Consider the following 13,550-nt stretch of genomic DNA (forward strand, 5'->3'; position numbering starts at 1 on the left):
GGATCCTGATAAGGGCAAACCATCAGCCAGGGAGTCTGCTGAGGCTTGGGGAGACAAGAGAAATGTGGGCCTGTGGGGCCCTGGATTTTCACTATTAAATGTTACACAAGGAAGCAGTTGATAAGGATGAGAAGTTGGAGGGGAAAGAAATGTCAGGTCTAAGGCTGAGGGGTTCATGGTCAACATGGCAGCTTCTACAAACCCATCTAGAATGCCTGGGAAAGGGAGAGACCCTGGCTAGGAATCAAACATCTGGGTGATACAGAGAGACCAGATAATGCTGAGCCTGGCAGAGGAGAGAAGTAAACACCCAAAAGATGTCCCACAGGCTTCTTTTGGCTAGTTTGTCTCAGGAACACAGGAGTCAGGGTTGGGATGGGGAGGATGCTGTGATTCATGGGAAGAGCCTCCTCCTAATGCTGTGTCCTACAATTAAACTCTCTGGGACTCCTTCTATATATCTTGAAGGGGAAGGGAGGTGTCTGGGCACCCCTTGCAGATGGCAGTGAGGGCCACCACCTGCCCACCTCCTTATCAGAGGGACAGGATAGATGTAAGCCTGATGAAGGCTGAGGACCCAGAACAAAGGAAGGAGGGATTCCTGAAGAATCCTGCCTGCTGATCCTGAATCTACTCTAGGAGACTGGCTAGGAAGATGGTGGTTAAGTCCAAGATTATGCAATACAGAGCCCACTGCTTTAGGGGCACACACCCCTGAGATCCTGGCAAGGCTGCTCCAAAGACGCTGAGACAAACTGGCTGCGCTGGTCCAGGATGTGCCATGGACATGACACCCAGAGAATCCCACCTTGTCCCTTGAGACACACCAGGCTGGGCTCAAAGGCCATTCACAGACTCATAAGAATACGAATCACCCCTCCAGATATCTGCAAAACTAAGGAGGCTTGTTTGTGGTCAGTCTTGGCTCTAAATTACTATTTCTACTGAATTCAGTTTCTTTCCTTTTTTTTTTTTTTTTTAAGATTTTTATTTATTTATTCATGGGAGACACAGAGAGAGAGAGGCAGAGACACAGGCAGTGAGAAGCAGGCTCCCTGCAAGGAGCCCGATGTGAGACTCAATCCCGGATCCTGGGATCATGCTCCCAGCCACAGGCAGACACCCAACCACTGAGCCACCCAGGGGCCCCTGAATTCAGTTTCTAATTCTGCTTCCTGTTCTGTAGATGCTGGCCTAGTTTCATGCCAGGGAAACCCGTTTATGGAGCTCGGCCCTTTCCTTGGATTTCCACCAAATCTGTGTGAATGCCTGTGAAACAGGTTTCCCTGGAGGAGTGAGGAGGCTGTGACAGGGTCACATCACCGCAGAGCAAATGATTGTAGATGGTCAAGCTGACCGCCTTGTTCTTGGCAGTTTGTTGTCCTCCCAACCGTGTGCCTTGTCATCTTTTCTTGCCAACCCCTCCGCAACTCATCATTTTCTGCTCTCCTCCACCCACCCCCCAAGTTTCTGTTATACACTAATTCAGAAAGATTCAATTATTAATTAAATCAATTTAATTTTTGATGTACTTGTCTTCAGCTAAGGCATGATTCAGGATCTCACCTTCTATCTCTAGATTTTTATCAAGGTCTGTTCTTCAAAAGGGAGAGGCCCCTCTAGGAGAGAGTTAAACTGATTTTTTGTTGTGCTTTGCTGAGCCTGACTGAAGGTAGACCACAGAAGGGGAGGGATGTTGCTTCTCTTTAGGCCCTGGAAAAACTAAGCCTTGTTAGGCCCTGTGAAATGTGTGCGGCTGGCTCAGGACGCAGAGGTAGCCCGACAAGGCCCTCCTCGTTCCTCTGCCTGGGAAAAACATTCTCTGTGCAGGTGGGAAGAATCACATGCTTGCTTCATCTCCAAAGATCAAGGAATAACTTTGGACTGTGGTGGCGGGTGCTCTTTCCAGATCAGATGCTCATCAAAGAAGCTAACCTGAGGTCACTGATGACGAAGCTATTTCTTTTAGTAAAAATCGAACAAAACTTTAACCTCACTGGAAAAAAGGTAATGGAGTGGTTCCGAGTAGTTCCTGTGAGCACTGTCTTGCTATGCTGTCCCTAGAAAAGGGGAAATGAGCCATCTCTCCCCTGTGCATTCACTGTCCACCCGGGGAAATACACAGGGAACAGAAGGGACTTGATAGTTGTCGACAGGTCCAACAACCCTTGCCTCAGCACAGACTGGTCCCAGGTTGGGTATCTTGGATATGTAATCCCAGTTAATCTCCAGAGAGAATCTTCAGAGATTCTCTAAGAGATTTATGTCCATTATATGGATGAGGAAACCATCACTCGGACAGGTGAAGCGATGTACCCTAAGTCTTAAAGCCAGCGAGAGGTAGATGTGGGTTTGCATTCCATTCGCCTTCCTCCAAATTGCGGTGGCTTTCTACTATCATCCCCACCCACCCTCATCCCACGGTGATGTAGAGGGGAGCAAAGCTACAAAAAGCACAGGGAAATGCCTGCAGTCTGCAGAATGCAGAAAGGAGCAGTAACACTGAGACCCCAGCGGTGCTGTGCAACCACAGTCTGTGTCTTTAGTTAGTTCTTACATTTCTTTTGGTTCTTGGGAAGACTCTAATCTGTCTCAACTGAACGAAAGGCAAGGATATTTTGTGATTGTCTTGTCAGGATGATTGCAGCTGGGACTTTGATTACCTTCTAACTTTAGTTGCAATTGTCAGATGTGATCATGACTTTTCCCTCTGAAATTATACCTCGGAGTCATCCGACGTTGGGAACTTTACAGGGTACTTCTTCAATCAATTTATCTGGAACAACAAAATGAGTACCTATTAGTCTTAAGCCATCTAAAGCAATGCTGACGTAGGATCCTATGGAAGATTTCTGGCAATACAGGGATGTAGGGGTAAGAAAAATCTGACACACATTTGGTACTTACTTCTGGGAATCTGACTCCTCAACTGTTGGAGGCCACATGAACAAATCATATAAAGATCATGTTAAAAATCAATACTACTGCACACTGTCTTTTAAAAATAAGTGGTTGTCTTATGAAGTCACAAATAAAGAAAGGATTATTGAACTTAGGGTAAATTTTCCAACAATATCACACCTAGGTTTTAAAAAGTGCTGAATGTCGAAGGCAACCTGGATGGATTTGCAGATGAGATGCTCTGAAAAGCATAAGGCACATTGGAAAGATTCCATTAAAAGCTTTGCATTGTGAATGGGTAAAGCCGTATGTCTGCATTATAAACATGATGTGATTTTTAAATATATCCCTTGAACTATTAACGTATTAATCAGTGTTTATAGATTAACAGTGTATGTGATTTTAAGTATGTATAAATAATTAAAAGATATTAATTATTATATGCAGATATTTGTCTCTTTCATTTCTATCCTGATACATTTTTATATTCACATCAACAAATCAAATCCTTTTTTTTTTTTTTTTTAAGATTTTACTTATTTATTTGAGAGAGAGAGAGAGAGAGTGCACAAGCAGAGGGGAGAGGCAGAGAGAGGGAGGAGCTGACTCTCCACTGAGCAGGAAGCCCTGCTGAAGGCTTCATCCTTCAGGACCCCATCCTTCAGCAGAGCTTCATCCCAGGACCCCAGGATCATGACCTGAGCTGATGGCAGATGCTTAACTGACTGAGCCACCCAGGCACCCCCAGCAAAATCCTCTCTTAAACTCTCATTGGGTAAATGGGGCTGCTCTCATATTCAGGTCGCCTCACATGCAGTACTTACTCAATGTCTTCTATCCATAACCTCACTGTCATTGAAGGGATGGCAAGACCCTAACTCATATGCATTTTAGCCCAAAACACAGTCTGTCCTCAGTCAAACATTGTTGAGCTGCCGCTGTCATTTTGGAGATACAGAAATCAAAACTCCGAGGGATAGAAGACTGGGCCAAAGCACACAACAGATAACAGGCAGAGTTGGCTGCTTCTAGAACAGTTTCCTGACACTCTAGCCAAGGCACAAGCCAGTATATCAAGCTGGAGAGCATGGAAACATTTCCTCCTCCGCTGGGATTGGAGCCCCAGCCCTGGGCAAAGACTACAATGGCTTGGCCTGTTTGCCACAGAGCAGGAGGCCGTCTGGAGACATGATACTCTTGGATCTGGCCACTGCCCAGGCAATGCCACACACATCTATTTGGCCTTTTGCTAATTGGTTACCAATTCATGAATGTTGCGAAGCAAAACTGACAACATTTGATTTAGATTCCCACTTTTTTTTTTTTTTTTTTTTTTTTGCCATTTCGGACATTATCTCTTTTCTGTCACATTCTTTTCATCGCGTGATAGCAGTGCTGCATGCTGCCTGTGTTCTCATGTGAGCAGCACTGCCTGGGAACTCACTCCCAGCACTTTTTTGGAGGCAATAAGTTCCATGGAAAATTATCAGATGTGCAATAATGTACAAAATACTAGGAAAAGGGCTTGGTGGAACACGCATTGCAGCTAGGTTGCTAATGCTTCAAGTTGGCATGTGTTTTGGTCACTGACACTGAATTTAGTCATGTTTGGAGGAAGTTTTTTCTTTTAATCATATTTTATTAAGATGTGGAGACATATTCTCACAAGTTAAAAAAAGAACTGTGGTCTCCCAATATGATCGTAAGAACAGCACTTTACAGAAACATTAACATTCTCCTAAGTCAGAAGCGTATGGAGAGTGTGTCTGTGCGTTTCATTCCTCCTCAGTTCTGGACAAGCCAAGCTTTCAAAGGGACAGGACTGTCCCTTGGTGGGGCCATGCTGCACTCATAAGAGGTTTTTTTTACCTTGCTGCCTTCCCACTGCCTTCCCACTGTGATTGATCAAAATGTCCTTTTTGATATCCCAGCTTTTCCTTTCCATCCCCTTGTGAAGCCCCAGCTAGCTCTGAGGTTCCCCATAAATATTCTTCCTAGGAAATCAGTTGGGAAGGCATGCCTCCTTCTCAGCACTTGGGTCCCAGGAGAGTAGGTGAGAGGGGGACTCAGTGGATCCCCTGGGGCAGGGCCTTCATTGCCACCATGGGAAAAGGCTCAAGAACCAAAGGTCTCAGTCTTCGGTGGAGATGTGTCAGGGTAGACCGTGAGAATGCTGTTTGGAGTTCCCTTGATGCTTTCCCAGGGCCTGGGACAAGACCATCCTGACAAAAGGGACCAGGTCCCAGCACCACTCTACTCTTTGCCTTACCCCTTGCCTCAACTCTCTGTCCCCAAAACCACCTCTGTGAATGGGCCTCAAGGGGCCTACCTCTGAGTGTGGCTTACATGGGAAGACCATTCCAGGTTCAGACTGCTGGCAGGGGTGGGGGAAACACTTCACTTCCTGAGCTTAAATCACCACTGTCGAGAACAAACATTTTATTCTGACACCCTCTGAGTGACAGCCTTTAAGTCACTACAAATTTGCTGATTCAGAAGGACCAAAGCCAAAAGGCAGTTGTTAATTCTCAGCATGATCTAGAATTTGTTGGTATAGACATCATTCTTTTCTTCCCTGATTTATACATGCATATAAGTCACCACCTAAACCCTACAAAGGAGTCTCACTGTTTCAAAGATCAAGTCCAGATCTATTAGGGGACCTTGCTTACCCCTATGGCCTCACACTGTACCACTGACCCCACTTTCTGTGCATCCAACCATCTTGTTTTCTTCCTGGGGAGATTTCGCAAGATCCTTCAATCCTAGCAGGACCTCTATCCCTGCCCCAATTCTGCGCTCTCGTAACAACTCAGCAACCCTTGCAGGACTTACATTAATGCAGTCAAGCAATTAATTGATTGGTTAGTTATTTCACAGTCCAGGATATCAGCTCCCAGAGGGCTTGTCTGTCTTATCCCCAAGACCTTAGGACTGTGCCTTGCACATATAATAAGTACAAAATATTTGTTTGAATGAATATCTGTTTGAATGAATAATGGATCGAGGTATCAGACTGGGCAGCCGCAGAGTACAGGGGAGTGTTTGACCCACATGACTAGCTCCAGGAGCCAGAGGCACACAGCCTGGGTGGGTGGCAGAGGCAGCCAGGGGACAGGCACAGGGCAGCTCAGCCATGAAGTATTTCGTAAGAAGACCTCAGGCTTCCCTGCTGGCTGAGCTCCTCCACTGTTGAGCAGGGAGGACACTCAGACATTTGTCTCTCTGGTTCCAAGTTTTTCCGAGCAGCACGAGAGTGGAAGGAAAAACAGTTTAGGAGGAAACACGACATTCTTTTATTCTTGAAAGTCTGAAAGTCTTCATGAAGAATAGCACAAGTTTGAGCGGCTGTATTTATTTGTCACCCTGAGTGGCCCAGAAGCGATCCGGGTCGTCTGTGGGAGTAGGAAAGTCATGCAGGTGATTGTGGCTCCCACGGAAAGAACTCTGGGGCTTTGGAGTCAGAAATACTTGGGTTCAGATCTCTGTTTCCGCTTGCTAGCTATGTGAACTCAGGCAAGGGACTACACCTCTCCTTGAACTTCAATAGCCTTATCTGTCAAATGGGCATAATTACTGTGTAACTGCAGGACTGAACAGATCGCTAAGTGCAGAGTCAGATGCAGGGGAGGCACTGTAAGTAAAGAAGAGCTGCGATCGCTGATGGCTTATCACTGTTAGCTCCTGGAGGGATGTTCAGCTTTGATCCCACTGTGAATTTTGACCCTTCTTTTTTTTTTTTTTTTTTTTTTAGGGGTTATATAACGATCCACTGTAAAGCAGGAGTGTATAGTGCAGTGAGTTTGTTTTTCAAATAAGAGGAAACATTTTTCCCTCTTTTAACAGCTCATTGTTCACATGTAATCCAATTACAGTGCTGTTTGGGAAACTTTACAGTTAGGATTACCAGCAGCGATCAATTCTCTCTTGGCTTGGGGAGAAGGAAAGGCCACTTCATTCCGCCGCCCTGGAAATGCTGGGCTCAGGTGTGGAGGCCCAACACTAGGTGATGTTAGAAAGAACACACAGAGACACACATTCCTGGGTCATGAGCATGAGGCTCTTGTCTGCTCCTTATAAGGAACCAGTTATAATCAGGCCCACAGAAAGGTCAATGCTATTTCTCTCTCCTCAAGTGCCTGAAATCAGTTTTCCTCAGAGGGGTGAGGCGGTGATTAAGCAGGATAAATATGCTGCACTTCGTGTAACCAGTTATGAGGATGTTGACAGACCCTTGCAGCAGAGCCGGCTGTTTGAGTTTTTGTCTGATTCGGGGAGTCTCAGAAGACATCCTTGGATGCGTCCCCAGCCCCTCCCTGCCGGGGGCAAATGAGCCTGAAGATCCACTTTTGCAGCCAGAGAGCCAACGGCAAAAGTTGGCCTGGTTGAGGAGCTGGATCTGGAGCTGTGTCTATGCCCTTCACTCCTGTCTGCCTTTTCCCATCACCAGTAGCCCTGGAACACTGATGTGTGAAGCTGGTGGCTATTGGGAGGAGAGGGAGCCCAGAATATGGCAGGTGAGGCTTTCCCACCTCTCAGAGGGTCAGTTCTTCACCCCTCTCAGAAGTGAGGACCTGGGGTGGCCACCCTGAAATCTCCAAGGCCTGAGCCTCACTTCTCCTGCTGCATCCCCCGACCCATCCATCTGACTCCTGTTTTGGGGTTGCACTGCACCAACTCACACCCAGGGCATAGTCTGACATCCCACAGTCTGGTGTGGACCGTGGTGCTCTCCTGGGCACACTGGTCTGGCCTCCCTGCCAACACCACAGGTTCTTCCTAAGCAGATGTACAGCTTGCACCTCATCTGTCACCCTGCAGGGCCCAGCCCAGGAGCTAGGCCTAAAATGGGTGCTGGGGGAAAGCTTGTTGATGGCTCGATGGAAAGTTGATTAGGCCACATGGCCCAAAAGGCCTGGATGATCCCCTCCTTTCTGGGAGAATGAGTCCGAGGTTGCTGAGAGCTGGTTATCTGAAGGCATTTAGGTCTTTCCCACCTGACCCTTGCTCCTAGTTATGCCTGGAGCTGACCGGGGCCCAGCATTCCCCTGTCCCTTCCTCTGGCGAGTGGCCACATTTCAATCCACTTTCAGATTCTCCCCCAGTCCCTGTGAGCGAGCCCTGCTGTGTGCCCAGTGCTGTACTCAGACATCGGTGCAAGGGACGCAGAGCTGCCCCCTGCCCCCGGGAGCCTTCTGTGTAGTTCAGGAGTGAAAACCCACACCGGGAGTACCTCCATCGGTGCCCTTCCCGCATCGACCTTTCTTCTATCCCTTGAGATTTTTTTTAAAGCTTTTAACTTATCAATTTCCTCCTGTCACTATCCAGAGCCTGAAACTCAGACCAACTTCTCAATGTCCCCTTCATGGTTCTCTGACCTCGTTTAAAGACCTTCTTGTCTTTTATGGGCTATACTGTTAATCGCTATAAGAGGCATGAGAAAGTCACTAGGTAAATACCCAGTAGTGCAATTGCTGGGTCGTAGGGTCGCTCCATTTTTAACTTTTTGAGGAAACTTCATACTGTTTTCCAGAGTGGCTGCACCAGCTTGCATTCCCACCAGCAGTGTAAGAGGGCTCCCCTTTCTTCTCATTCTTGCCATTTGTCATTTCCTGACATGTTAATTTAAGCCATTCTAACAGGTGTGAGGTAGTATCTCATTGTGGTTTTGATTTCTATTTCCCTGATGCCAGTGGATATGGAGCATTTTTTCATGTGTCTGTTGGCCATTTGTATGTCTTCTTTGGAGAAATGTCTGTTCATATCTTCTGCCCATTTCTTGATTGGATTTCTTGTTTTGGGTTATTGAATTTGATAAGTTCTTTTTTTTGAATTTGATAAGTTCTTAATAGATATTGGATACTAGCCTTTTATCTGATATGTCATTTGCAATGCCTTCTCCCATTCCATAGGTTGTCTTTTATTTTTGACAACAAAAAGAAATAAAAGGCATTCAAGTTGGCAACGGAGAAGTCAAACTCTCACTCTTTGCAGAGGACATGATACTTTATGTGAAAACCCAAAAAACTCCACCACAAAATTGCTAGAACTCATACAGGAATTCAGCAAAGTGGCAGGATATAAAATCAATGCACGGAAATCAGTTGCATTTCTGTATACTAACAATGAGACAGAAGAAAAAGGAATTAAGGATTTGACACCATTTTTAATTGCATCCAAAACTGTAAGATACCTAGGAATAAACCTAACCAAAGAGGTAAAGGATCTACTCTAAAAACTACAGAATATGTATTAGGAAATTGAGAAAGACACAAAGAAATGGAAAAACCTTCTATGCTCATAGACTGGAAGAATAAATATTGTAAAAATATCTATGCTATCCAGAGCAACCTACACATTCAATACAATCCCTATCAAAATACAACCAATATTTTTCACAGAGCTGGAACAAATAATCCTAAAATTTGTATGGAACCAGAAAAGACCCCAGAATAGCCAAAGGAATGTTGAAAAAGAAAACCAAAGCTGGGGACATCACAATGTCTGACTTCAAGCTGTATTACAAAGCTGTGATCATAAGACAATGTGGTACTGGCACAATAACGGATACACAGATGAATGAAACAGAATAGAGAACCAAGGGGCAGCCTGGGTGGCTCAACAGTTTAGCGCCGCCTTTGGCCCAGGTTGTGATCCTGGAGACCTGGGATTGAGTCCCACATCAGGCTGGAGCCTGCTTCTCCCTCTGCTTGTGTCTCTGCCTCTCTCTCGCTCTGTGTCTCTCATGAATAAATAAATAAAATCTTTAAAAAAATATAGAGAACCAAGAACTCTATGGTCAACTAATCTTCAACAAAGCAGGAAAGAAAAAAGAACAATCTCTTCAATAAATAGTGTTGGGAAAATTGGACAACCACATGCAGAAGAATGAAATAGGCCATTCTCTTACACTGTATACAGGGATAAACTCAAAATGGATGAAGACCTAAATGTGATAAAGGAATCCATCAAAATCCTAGAGGAGAACACCGGCAGCAACCTCTGTGACCTCAGCCACAGCAACTTCTTGCTAGACACTACTCCAAAGGCCAGGGAGACAAAGGCAAAAATGAACTATTGGGACGTCATCAAGATAAAAACTTCTGCACAGCAAAGGAAACAGTCATAGAGAAATTCATCTGCTTTAGCTTTTCCCCTTTACCTGAGACGGGCAGGGCCAGCCGAGGGGCCTCTACCAGCCAGTGGCTGTCCCTGCCTGCAGCTAGCTGCCCCGAAGTGGGACCTGACTGGGAGCAAAGGATTGCTCCTGAGTTCATCAGCTCCAGGACTGGGTCGAGGCACCACCAGTACTTAAGAAATTATGGCATCTGAACCCAAAATGTTAAAAACTGAAATTTTTGCAGTAATACTGAGGATTGCTTCATTGATGTTACGAAAAAAAATAAAACAGAAACAGAAACAAAAAAACAATGTCTAATCTCTCCAATAGGAACATGATGAAAGTTAAGAGATCTCCAAAATGGTTAGCTGCTTACCTAAACAGAACAGTTAGGACAAGCTACAAAATGCCCAGATAAACTACATAAGGTCATCTACGGCAGGAAAAAAAAAAAAAAGTTCATCCTTTTCCAAATCCTTGTCCTGGAAAACAGTCTCCTAGATGTGGGGGCTGTGACAAGGCCGAGAAGAGGAACTGGCTTGTGCCAGCCACCTGCCTGTACAGTTACCCTATGAGAGTCCAACAGATTTCGTTGATTCCAGTGATTCTTCAGGGACAGGAAGCTCAATATCAAAATATAGTGAGTGATTTCCCCTGAGGTTCCTCAGAACTGTGAGACAATGAAACAAATTTAGCTCAGCAGGAATTTGGGATTGAATATAGCTTTAACTTTCCAAAGAGTGAGAAGTACAGGTGAACTTGCAGCTTGCTTGGTGAGGATAGGAGCCTTCCTGTACTCACTGAGAATTTATGGGAAAGAAAAAGCATCTCACCGGACTACTGGGTAGACTTGTTGCCTCTCGGAGAGTCACGACTTAGAGGCAAATTAGAAAAATATGTGATGATTGGTTTAACCTGGCTTCAAACATCATAAAGGTAGTGGCCAGAATAATCATCCAAACCAGAAATTATAAATGGTAGAAATATTTAGATTTTTAAACAAGAATTAAGTAGATTATGGGAACTAGACAATCATTTTACTTTTGGTTTCAAGATATACTGGTCATATGGCTAAGGATGTATTACAGCTGCACTCAGAGACTTCATTTTTGTTATTTGAAACATCCCAGGATCCTATGACTTCCAAAAACATGTCTTAACTGAAAATTTTGAACTATGGAAGAAATCAAAACCATCTTTTTTTCTTGTATAAAAAAGCTACATAGAGAAGTCACTAATGAAATCTTAACAGCCTATTTCACATCGAAGTAGAAACTTCCAAAAGGGATAGCTTCAAATTCCATGAAGGGAAAGTGCCCTATGAAGATGGTTACTTTTATGGCATTTGAGGTTGATTCATTTGGTTATTTGGTAATGTTGTTTTAAGAACCACTGGGTCTTAATACCATACTGCATATTGCATAAGAATGTAAGTTAAACTGTCTGAAAAAGAGTAAGACGGGGTGTTACTAGGAACCACAAAGACTGATTCAAGATTGTGCTTCAGAAGTCACTGAAACATGTGCAGAGATTTTCTCATGTTGAGACGGTTTTGAAAGTTTAAAAATGTCATAGCAAATAATATTAAATTTTTTTTGTCTACATGATACCGTGAATGCAAAATGCTTTCGTTATTAGGAAGCCAATGTATTATGACACCAATATCTGTTTTATAAAATTAAAACCAGCCATGTTGCTGGCATGATAAATCATGAAATTAAACCAGGGGTTTACATTCAGGTATAATGCTGTTGCTGTAATTTATTTCACACAATTTTTAAAAGTTGAGGATATTTTTAGTGTCGTTTGTTTTGTTTTGCAAGAATCATGAGGTCATGTATGTATGTGTGGTCCCTATAGAAAAGAAAAAAAATGAATATATTTGTATGATGATGATGCTTCACTGGAAATGCGAGGTCTGTTAATCTATATTCAATTTTTATTGTATATGGATTTCTAATATTTTCCGTTCTGTATCATTTAAGCTTCCTTTGAGCAAATTTACTAAGCTTTTCTTTAAAAAAAAAGTTCATGTGTTTTGATCAATCCATCTGCAAAATTGGAGATGAACAGAAAAATATGAAATAATCAAAAACAAAGATTTATGTACAATATTAATGATTGAAAAAACCTATTACTTTGAAACTTTTGAAAATGATGTTTCTAGGAATTTTTAATGATGTGAAAAAATGCCCAAAATATGTTAAGTGAGGGACACCTGGGTGGCTCAGCGGTTTGGCGCCTGCCTTCAGCCCAGGGCATGATCCTGGAGATTCTGGATCAAGTCCCACGTCAGGTTTCCACATGGAGCCTGCTTCTCCCTCTCTCTGCCTCTCTCTCTCTCTGCTTGTGTCTCTGCCTCTCTGTCTCTCTCATGAATAAAAAAATAAAATCTTTAAAAAATATATGTTAAGTAAAAATGAAAGAAAAAAATGAATACCTTCCCACTCACAAAATTATATGACATATGTATGTATGTCTGTGTGTGTCACTATGTGTTATACTAAAGTGTACCAAGATGTTAACATGTTAACAGTAGTTCTTTCTGAGTGCTGGAAACTTAGGCAATTTTTTTCTTTTTGTTTTTCTGTGTTTTCCAAAATAGCTATTGCCATAATTTTCTACATGATCAGGAAACAACTTTATTGAAAAAGAGAAAAGCATACTTGGAAAAGCCCCTCATATAACAATTAAAAGCACAAAACAGAGGGCTTACTGTGTGCAGTTGCCTTATATGCATCTCAAGTATCGTGTGTGTGCTTACAACGGGGCCAGGGTGGGTGTTAGTGTCCCTGTTTTCTAGATCTAGAAGATTCCAAGGCTCAGGGGGTTACGTATCTTGTCCAAGGTCCCACAGCTCTCATGGGTGACCCAGGATCTACCAGTGTACCTGTCTCATCAGGGGTGCTCACTCCCCACTCCCTGCCTCCTACAGGCTGAACCCACCCTGGTCTCAGAGGGACCCTGCCACCCCAGAAGCTCACTGCCAGCGGGAAGGCCAAAGCTGCCTTTAGAACAAATACATATGAATCTCAGGTGTGCCCAGGCCCTAGTCTAACGCTGCATAGCCTGTATCTCTAGCTCCTGTGTACTCTTGGCCCAACCTGATCTCTCTCCAAGTGACACACAGGTCACAAGAGAAGGGCACCACCACCTGTGTCTTTTCTCTGCCTGTGGTCACATCCTTTGGCTTTGATGGTTTTGAACTTACCATTGCTGGGGGGACCCTCTTCCCTACCACTCAGCTCTCAGGAAAACCATCAAACTGTGTGGGCCAGGGGGGCTGGGAGTGGTGGTGGAACAGCCCCAAGGGCTCCTTCTTGGGTGCTCCCACAAGTAGCTCTGACCTTTGGCTGGTTGTGGAGAAAGTGCCAATGAGCCTCAGGGCCACGAGAGAGGACGCTGTCAGGAAAGCTCAGTAGGAATGTGCCTACAGCTCTATGTGCCTGTGGGCAACACACCCAGCCTTTCTGAGGACAGCGACATGGGGTCCAGGAGACAACACACAGGAAAGCATATTGTCAACCAG

At 44.3% G+C, this 13,550-nt stretch overlaps 1 pseudogene; it reads left to right on the forward strand.

Moving 5' to 3' along the window:
• The first annotated feature begins 10,245 nt into the window (after window positions 1–10,245).
• On the forward strand, window positions 10,246–11,181 carry LOC121487144 (annotated as a pseudogene).
• The last annotated feature ends 2,369 nt before the right edge of the window (window positions 11,182–13,550 follow it).

The sequence above is a fragment of the Vulpes lagopus genome, chromosome 3, assembly GCF_018345385.1.
Source record: "Vulpes lagopus strain Blue_001 chromosome 3, ASM1834538v1, whole genome shotgun sequence".
In the NCBI taxonomy this organism is placed as follows: domain Eukaryota; kingdom Metazoa; phylum Chordata; class Mammalia; order Carnivora; family Canidae; genus Vulpes; species Vulpes lagopus.